Below are 8523 nucleotides of genomic sequence, written 5' to 3' on the forward strand. Positions count from 1 at the left end.
ACCATGGCAATACAAGTCAGTGATTTACTCCAGGATAAGTTATGTAAAAACCAAGATCATGGTTGCACTAATAATAATATTACTGAAGAAATTAATGGAATACTCATGTGGCTTCCAAGCAGGAATCTACACTATGTTTTCAAAGGCACATATATAACCACTGGTTTAGATCGCATGTCAATAATCTGAATATTTCCAGCTCATTACCTAAAATGTGCTAAAATGTTTCTAATATAAAGTACAAAGAACTAGTATCACTTTCAGCTTCACAGAAATCAATCATCTGAGATTCAAGATCTACTTTAGTCATGAGGTGAAATTTAAACCAAACACTAAAAAGTTATATAGCATATACTGCACTTAACAGCAGTCCTACAAAATGTCAGGAAACCACAGGGGGAAATTATAATTGATATATGTAATATTTACAAGAGTATTAAAAAAAAAAAAACTAGAGTTGGAAGGAGCCTCATTAATTAAGAGGCTCCAAACTAATGAGGGAACCCCCTTTACAAGTTTTGACACCTGACCATTTTTAGTGGCAGGTGTTTCATCCTTTACAGGGTGAGGAAGCCTTACTAAAACATAGAGGGTCATCACAGTAGACACAGACGTGGAAGATGTTACACTGTACCAGCCTAAAACACAACCGCCAACACTGTTTCATAATTAAAGTACCTTTTTAATCATTCCTTCCAATATTTTCTTGTGAAAGTTTTCATCCATCAGTCCATCTTGATTTTTGAGACATTACTTTTTACATGCCTATTAAAGCAGTATCTAAATGCATCAGGAGGCGCCGCCACTGTGGCATAGCGAGTAAAGCCGCCACCTGCAGTGCTGGCATCCCATACGGGTGCTGGTTCAAGTCCTGACTGCTCCACTTCTGATCCGGCTCTCTGCTATGGTCTGGGAAAGCAACAGAAGATGGCCCAAGTCCTTGGACCCCTGCACCCGCATGGGAGACCTGGAGGAAGCTCCTGGCTCTGGATCGGTGCAGCTTCAGCGGTTGTGGCCAACTGGAGAGTGAACTAGTGGATGGAAGACCTCCCTCCCTCCCTCTCTCTCTCTAATTCTGACTTTCAAATAAATAAATAAAATGCATCAGGAACTTACACACCCTTTGAAGGGGAGAGCTAAGGATGTGTAATAGACATGACAAGCCCATGTGACTCTTGGCATACAATCTTCAGTGCTGCTATAAGATAAACATTGGTCACGGTGGTTTCTTATTCATGGTAACTGAGAATATATTCAATGTTTTGACTGGTTACTTTTAATTGTGAAGTGCAGCAAAACAGTTAAGGGTTAATCTGAAGAGAGACTTGAGGTTGGCGTTTTTTGTTTTTGTTTTTGTTTTTTTTTTTTTGACAGGCAAAGTTAGAGAGTGAGTGAGAGAGAGACAGAGAGAAAGGTCTTCCTTCTGTTGGTTCACTCCCCAAATGGCCGCTACGGCTGGCACGTTGTGCCGATCCAAAGCCAGGAGCCAGGTGCTTCCTTCTGGTCTCCCATGTGGGTGCAGGGCCCAAGCACTTGGGCCATCCTCCACTGCCTTCCCGGGCCAGAGCAGAGAGCTAGACTGGAAGAGGAGCAACCGGGACAGAATCTGGCGCCCCAACCGGGACTAGAACTTGGGGTGCCGGCGCCGCAGGCGGAGGATTAGCCCAGTGAGCCACGGCACTGGCCAAGACTTGAGTTTAAAACCTGGGTCTGCCACTTACTAGCTATGACAACACAGGAAGTCATTTAATCATTCCATATACCATTTCTTTACTTGCAAAATAAGATACTAGTAGTATTATCAAAAGGCGAATGTGAAATTTAAATGAGATGATGTACAAGATGTTCATCACAGCCCACATGTAGAAAAGGCACAACAAATATTAGTAGTCACCATTCCTGTGAGTTCAGCCTTCCACTACAGCCTCCAGCTGCCATGCAACTGTTTACACTTTCTCAACACTTCTGTGTTCTAATAATCATATGCAGTCTATTTTACTGAGATTAAAGCCAGAATCAGAATGATCAGATGCAAAGCACAGGCATTCTCCATTCTCCACAGTCTTCTCTGAAGGAAAGATGTTTTGGCTCTATCAACAAAAGCAGTGAAGAACACGAAGAACATACTATGGGCACAACTCTCACTTTTCAGCACCTGGTTGACATGAGGTTGATGAACTGCTTACCTGTGCTTTGCCTACTTTGCTCTCCCTCAAAACTTCACCTGAACACAATATTTCAGACCACACAATTAGGAATTTCTATTAAATTTGTTCCAAAGAAATTATACTATCTTTACAAATGACATGTCCAAATACATTTCTTTATATCTGCAGATGGCTTAAGTATGGCTGTTTTGTTGTGTGGCATATAAGTAAATGGATTCACAAAACCTATATCAACTATATGCCTTTCTTAAAGAAACAGTTTTCAAGTAAAAACTGCAGTTCTAAGTATTTTCTTTAAAAACATGACATTTGCAAAAGCCAAGTTTGAAATCCACTTCTCCACTTTTAGTCTTACTGCTTTCTCTTTGCTATAGGAATCAAAATCTAATGGTAAAATTTGTAAGTATTCCTTTTTTTTTTTTTTTAAGATTTATTTGAAAGTCAGATTTGGGGGTGGTGGTGGAGGGAAAGAGAGAATCTTCCATCCACTGATTTACTCCTCAAATGGCCAGGAACCAGGAGCTTCATCCAAGTCTCCCACGTAGGTGCAGGGGCCCAGACACCTGGGCCATCCTCCGCTAATTTCCCAGGCACATTAGCAGGGAGCTGGATCAGAAGTGCAGCAGCTGAGACGTGAACCAGGGCCTATACGGGTGGGGCAGACAGCAGCTTAACCCACTGCACCACAGCAGTTTTTTAAAATAAGTGATAAATCTTATCCACTGCCAATCCTTCTCACTTAATGAGAACAGACATTAAGAACAAATACTTCATTTTAAAAAGCTAATTTGGATTGGGTTTCTTTCAAGTATAATTTTAAAACCTTATTTTGACTTTTGAATCATAAGATTCAAAATATATTACATATTAATATGATCATAAAGATGAAACCAATGAACCATATAAAATTGTCAATTTAACCAGAAGAGTATTTCAGGTGATTTCTAAGCTTAGTACTCTGATTATCATCCTTTCAAACAATATATTCTAGGGACAAAAATAAGTGTAAAGAAATATTAAACTTTGTTCAGAAGTTTTCTGATAGTAATACTTGAACTTTCAAGATGATTTTATGTATATACAAGTGAATTAATTTTATTAGGTAGTAAGATTTTGGGACAAATATTTAATCAAATACAATTTAATCAAATACAATTCAAATAAATTTGAATTGGATATATCACTACAAACTCATGATTAAACAAAAAGATGTTTACTGTTCTCTCTTCAAAGCTCCTAGAAGCAAGGACACCACAGCAGCAATGAATATGCCAAATATCCAGATTTTGGTTTCTATATACCATTTCTCAGTACGAAGAACCAAGCCCCCTTGAAATAACTGCCCTCTCTAGGCGTAGAGCAAAGCACAAGGCCAGGGTCATCAATGGGTGCCAAAAATCTCTAAGCAAAAGGTATTCAGAAGGGCTGGCAATGGGGTGCAGATGGTTAAGCTGCCGACCACAATGCCGGCATCACACACAGGCAGGGCTGCTCTACTTCCTATCCAACTCCCTACTAATGTGCCTAGGAAAGCAGCTAAAGATGGCCGAGTGCTTGGGCCCCCGTCACCTACGTGGGAGACATGGATGGAATTCCAGGCTCCTGGCTTTGGCCCAGGTCACTTCAGCCACTGGGGAGTAGACCATAAGATTTTCTCTCCATCTCTAACTCTTTGAAAGAAATACATCTTGTTTTAAAGGTACTTGGAAACTTGGTGTCAAAGTATTTGCTTGCTGTCAAAGTATTATCCCAGGTATTATACAGGAAATGCAAACAGACAAACACATCTTTATAAGCGATCCAGCAGCCACTGCTTTAATCAAGTGGTGGTCACATTTAGCACCGTTAAGCATGGCAATCTAGCACCATACACTTCCTATATGTGATATGAGGTACACAGCATCACCTATTAAATATTCTTGCCACAGAAAGTCACATATTAAGCTAATCAAACCCTTGGTCAGACCTAACTTCCAGTTAGGGAAGGGGGGGGTAATTAAGTGAAATTGACACTAGGACACAGACAACTCCAAGAGGTGGGTGTACTCTGTAATACAACTGGTTTGGTCAAATAGGTATCAGAAAAATAGTAGGGAGAATGGGTACTTTTTTTTTTTTTTAACAAAAGGGACTAAAGAATCACCCAATGCAACGCACGAATCCTTACTAATTGCAGCTTAACGAGGGGTGTGAGAACCACCAGAAACACTTCAGAACAATCGAGGAAACGTGAATCTAGACCGGAATTTTGATAGGTATTGATGCTACTGGGTTAAAAGAAGATCCTGATTGTTAGGAAATGTATACTGATATACCTGAGGGTGGTAGTGCTGCAACTTACTTTCAAAAGGATACACACAGAGAGAGAAAGAGAGAGGAACAATACTGCAAAATTGTTCATTGTTGAGTTTTGGTGTGGAGGGGGTATACATTGTATTTTTTCCCCCTGAAGTTCTATAGACTGAAACTTCTCCTAATAAAGTTTTTTAACAAAACCAGCACATCCATTAAGAAGTACAGTATAAAGCACATTTAAAGGCAATTTTCTCTAAGGCAGGTTAATATTTCTAAGTTAGTTTCATCTATAAAATTAGAGAAACAGTATCTGTGTCATTGGATTGTTCTGATACTAAGACTACATATGTATACAAGGCCTAGCAGTGTTGCACAAAATAAGCAAACCTGTTTTTCATAATTCATGTAATCACCCTAAAATACAAGACTAAAGGGAAACAGTCATGATCTTCACATCCAGCAAGAGATAAAAATTAAATACAGTCAGTCCACTGGAAGTCAGAGCCAAGTGGACAGGGAAATTGAGGACATATTTCCAAATCCAAGAACCCCAATCGAAACCCTAAACAAAAGGACATCAATCTTGACCAATCCAAACTCTGGCATCTATCAAATCGCGTAGGCTGCTCATGGCATTAGACTATCTCCCAATACACACTAAGAATATGAGTGGAAGTTAAAGAGACTCTTGTCCTGACCTAACAGATAATCTCCTGGATGCAATAAAAAAGAAATTAAGTTTCTGTCTCCATTTCTGTAAGTTACAATAAAGAACTCGATATTGGGGTCTCATTCTCAACGCTGGTTAAGGCTCCTAGCACTCGCACGGCTGCAATTTCCTTTCACCCGTTCTAAGGTACTTCTCATTTCACTCACTGAGAAGCCCTTTTTCTGGCTAGGCCGGCAGTCAAAAGAGTAGATGTCCAGAGACCGCCCCCCAAGGTGAGGAAGAAAAAGATTTTTTTTTTTTTTAAATAAGTGCCATCTTTTCTTTCCAGGACCAAAGAAAAAGCAGCAGGAAAAAGGCGGCTAAAAAAAAAAAAAAATCAGAAACCAAAAACAGGTCTCGGGCTCGCCGGGCGCACCAGGTGAGAAGAGGGGGGTCCCACCTGCGCCTGCTTCGGGGCGATGGGCGTGCAGCAGGCGCGGGGCACCCCGAAAGCCTGGGGGGCTGCGCGGCCCCCAGAACGCCACTCTGAGAGGGACGCTGTGGGGTGTCGCCCGGCGCGGACGGGGGTGACAGACCAGGCGCCCCTCTCGCGTCAGCGGCCAGGTGGCGGGCGCTCCCGGGCGCGCGGGCGGCGGCCGCGTCCCCCCCGCTCGGCCTCCCCTCCCCATTACCTGCGGGCGGCGGCGCGGGGGCCCGGAGGCCTGCTGCTGCTCCTCCTCCTCCCCGCCAGGCTGAGGCGGCGAGGTGGTGGCGGCGACAGCGGCGGCGGCGGCGGCGGCGACAGCCCGGGGGGAGGGGCGGAGCGCCCGGCTCTCGCTCCCTCTCCTCCCCCGGGAGCTCAGGGGACCCTATCTCGGGCCGCCGCGCCTAGGCCCGTGAGCAGCCTGGGGCTGGGGCATGGCGGCCCAGCCCACCGGCGCGCCTGGGAGGTGCAGGAGGGCCGGCGGCGGGGAGGAAGGCGCCCCCGGCGCTCGGAGGGGGCTGAGGGGAGGAGCAAAGGGGCGCGGGAGCCGCGCGCGGGCGGCCGTTGGGGGCGGTTGGCCGCGGGCAGGCGGCGGTTTGCGGAGCGCGGCGGCCGCTCGCGTGTTCCCGGCGGGGCGGGGTGGGGAAGGGGAAGGGGAGTGAGGGGAGGGGAGGGGGAGGCTGGGAGGGAGCCGCCGCCGCACGCGTGCGGGCCGCCGCCGTGGCCGCTCCTCTCACTCCAGCCTGTTTGGGGGGCACTTTGTTTGTGTCCCACAATGCTCTGCGCGCAGAGCCGGGTTGGGGAAAGGGAGGGGAAAGTGGGCGGTGCTACCTGGGGGCGGGGCCCAGAGTGGGGGGGGAACGCGGCTGGTGCGCAAGCGCAGAGAAGACCCTTCTGGTGGTAGGGGTTTGAACTGGAGGCGACTGGGTCTCGATGTGGGGTGCGAGGGCGCCCGCGTGACGCAGACGCCGCCGGGCCTGGACACCGGGTATTTCTCCTCATGTGCACACACGTGCGGGTTCATAATCCGTATTCTCCCTGAGCCCTGTCCGATCTGCCGTCCGCCTACCCTGAGAGAGCCTGTTTTCCCTCAGCTCTCACACTTCTCGCATTTTACGGAAGAAACTCCGGTTTTTTTTTTTTTTTTTTTTTTTTTTTGAGTGGTTTCTAGAGCAAGGCCGAAACCGAAACATCCCAAGTGCGCTCTCGGCGAGGGAGCGTGGGTTGGTCGCGTCCCCATTTTTCGCGCGTGGAGACTGAGGCCTGCCAGAGGGGCGGCCCCGCCGACAGGTGCGGGGCGCGCGGAACCAGGCGTTCTCCCGCGCCCACCGCCCCCGGCTCTGCCATTCTCCACGGCGGGAAGGGGCTTCTCGCATTTTCCAGGGCGACGTGGCCTAGAGAAATCGGCTCCCCGAGCGCCTCCTGCTCCCACCGCCGCCCCCCACCCCGCCCCCCTGCACCCCCAGCTCCCCCCACCCCCCAGCGGCTCCAAAATCTATACCTATTCCTGGGACCACCGAGAATGGTGGACTCCCCCCTCGCTTGGCTGCCAGGGCCTTCCGGGGAGGGAGCCTGCCGGCCACCCGGAAGTGACCGGTACTGTCTGGGGGGTGTTGGAGCTGCAGGTCAGCGGCGGAATCGGTCGTACAAAGTGCAAGGGCGCAGGACCCGAGCGCTGCCTCCCGCCGCCGGGCTGGCCTGCGGGGCGCCCCGGGCGGCTGCAGGTGGGGCGCCCCGGGCGGTCTGCCTTGGCTGACTTGGTTTTCCCACACCTCCAAGCTTTAGCACAGAAGGGCTTTTTTTTCCAAAGGGCTTTGTGCAAGGTGGCGACGCTGACGTCCCAACGAAGCCCGGTGGATTTTTTTTTTCCTTCCGAAACACTTGGCAACGTCTCCCATTAATCCTCTCCCGGAGCTTGGGCGAGCAGCCAAGCACCCGAATTCCGACAACTGACATCTACTTGAGAAGTGAACGCAATCAAAACGACTTGTTTGTATAGTCCGTGGTCGTTTCCAACAAGTTATTCTGTAATGTTAGTTGGTCCTCGCAGCACCTGGAATCTCTAGGCGTCTGTTGTTATTACCACTTTTTTTTTTTTTAATTATTCCCATTTTGGAGTTGAGGAAAGACAGACGTAAAACTAAACAGTTTTGTGCTGAGGTTTGAAGACCAGGAAACGCAGGCGTAGTGCCCCGTGGGGCTCCCGCAGGTGCCTGGGGGAGGGGGGGCACCCCGGGGTGGTGGAGGGGTGAATGTTTGCACAGGCTGAACAACTGGAGAACAATCAGGGTGCTAATAAGGTGGTCAAAATAAACCCAGTCCACCTTGCCTGGGGCATTTAATAGGCCAGTCAACAAAAGCCCATTAGGCAAGTATTTACCAAGTGTTTCTCAAGGTGGCAGGTGCCTTTCAAGGCAAGAGTGGCAGCTGGCACAAAAACTTAAAATTTTCCTTGGAGGATTCTTCTCTGGTCTCATCTCCTTGTCCCTCCCTTTTGTGCTTTGTTTTTTGTTTTTCTTTTTCATTCTCCATTTAGACTGTTTGCTCCTTGTCTCCCCACCCCCAGGCTGTTGGGCCCTTTTGGGGCCAGTGCTGGGTGCTTGAAGAGGGTGTGAGAAAGAAGTCCTCTCCTCTGCTTGGCTTGGGCAAGGTCAGTTTCTGTGGCTTCTGCAGCCTCCCACCTTTTTTTCTTCCTGAGCTAGTAGGGACTTGTCTTTGGGTTGCTGGAACACAGACACCTCTCTTTGACACTGGGTTAAATAACACTGCTGGGTGGATTTTGTGAAATCAGAATCCTGCACATAGGTGAAGCAAACAAACGTAGACAACATGAGGAACCTTTAATTATTAACTCAGGCTGGGTGATTCTGAGGCATTCAAATTCCAGGATTTTTGTTTTCTCAGCCATGAGCTGTTTTGGGGACCAA

At 47.8% G+C, this 8523-nt stretch overlaps 1 protein-coding gene and 1 long non-coding RNA gene across 10 annotated transcripts in view; one reads left to right on the forward strand and one right to left on the reverse strand.

Moving 5' to 3' along the window:
• The window catches only part of ZBTB44 (zinc finger and BTB domain containing 44), a 67116-nt gene extending 59883 nt beyond the window's left edge, over positions 1-7233 (reverse strand). For 2 of the 9 annotated variants that reach the window (XM_070065663.2, XM_070065661.2), the window contains exon 1: positions 5805-6329. The gene's annotated coding sequence lies outside the window, so the exon portion shown is untranslated. Of the gene's footprint in view, positions 1-5804; positions 6330-7097 lie in introns of those variants that run through there. The other 7 variants (XM_070065660.2, XM_070065646.2, XM_070065644.2 and 4 more) reach the window with 5 other exon arrangements.
• LOC103348879 (uncharacterized) lies at positions 6453-8246 on the forward strand. The gene is made up of 2 exons (XR_011385072.2): positions 6453-6584; positions 8163-8246. It is a non-coding gene; the product is annotated as an uncharacterized LOC103348879 (long non-coding RNA).
• The last annotated feature ends 277 nt before the right edge of the window (positions 8247-8523 follow it).

The sequence above is a fragment of the Oryctolagus cuniculus genome, chromosome 1 (genome assembly GCF_051225735.1).
Source record: "Oryctolagus cuniculus isolate XC-2025 breed Fujian yellow rabbit chromosome 1, ASM5122573v1, whole genome shotgun sequence".
NCBI lineage: Eukaryota > Metazoa > Chordata > Mammalia > Lagomorpha > Leporidae > Oryctolagus > Oryctolagus cuniculus.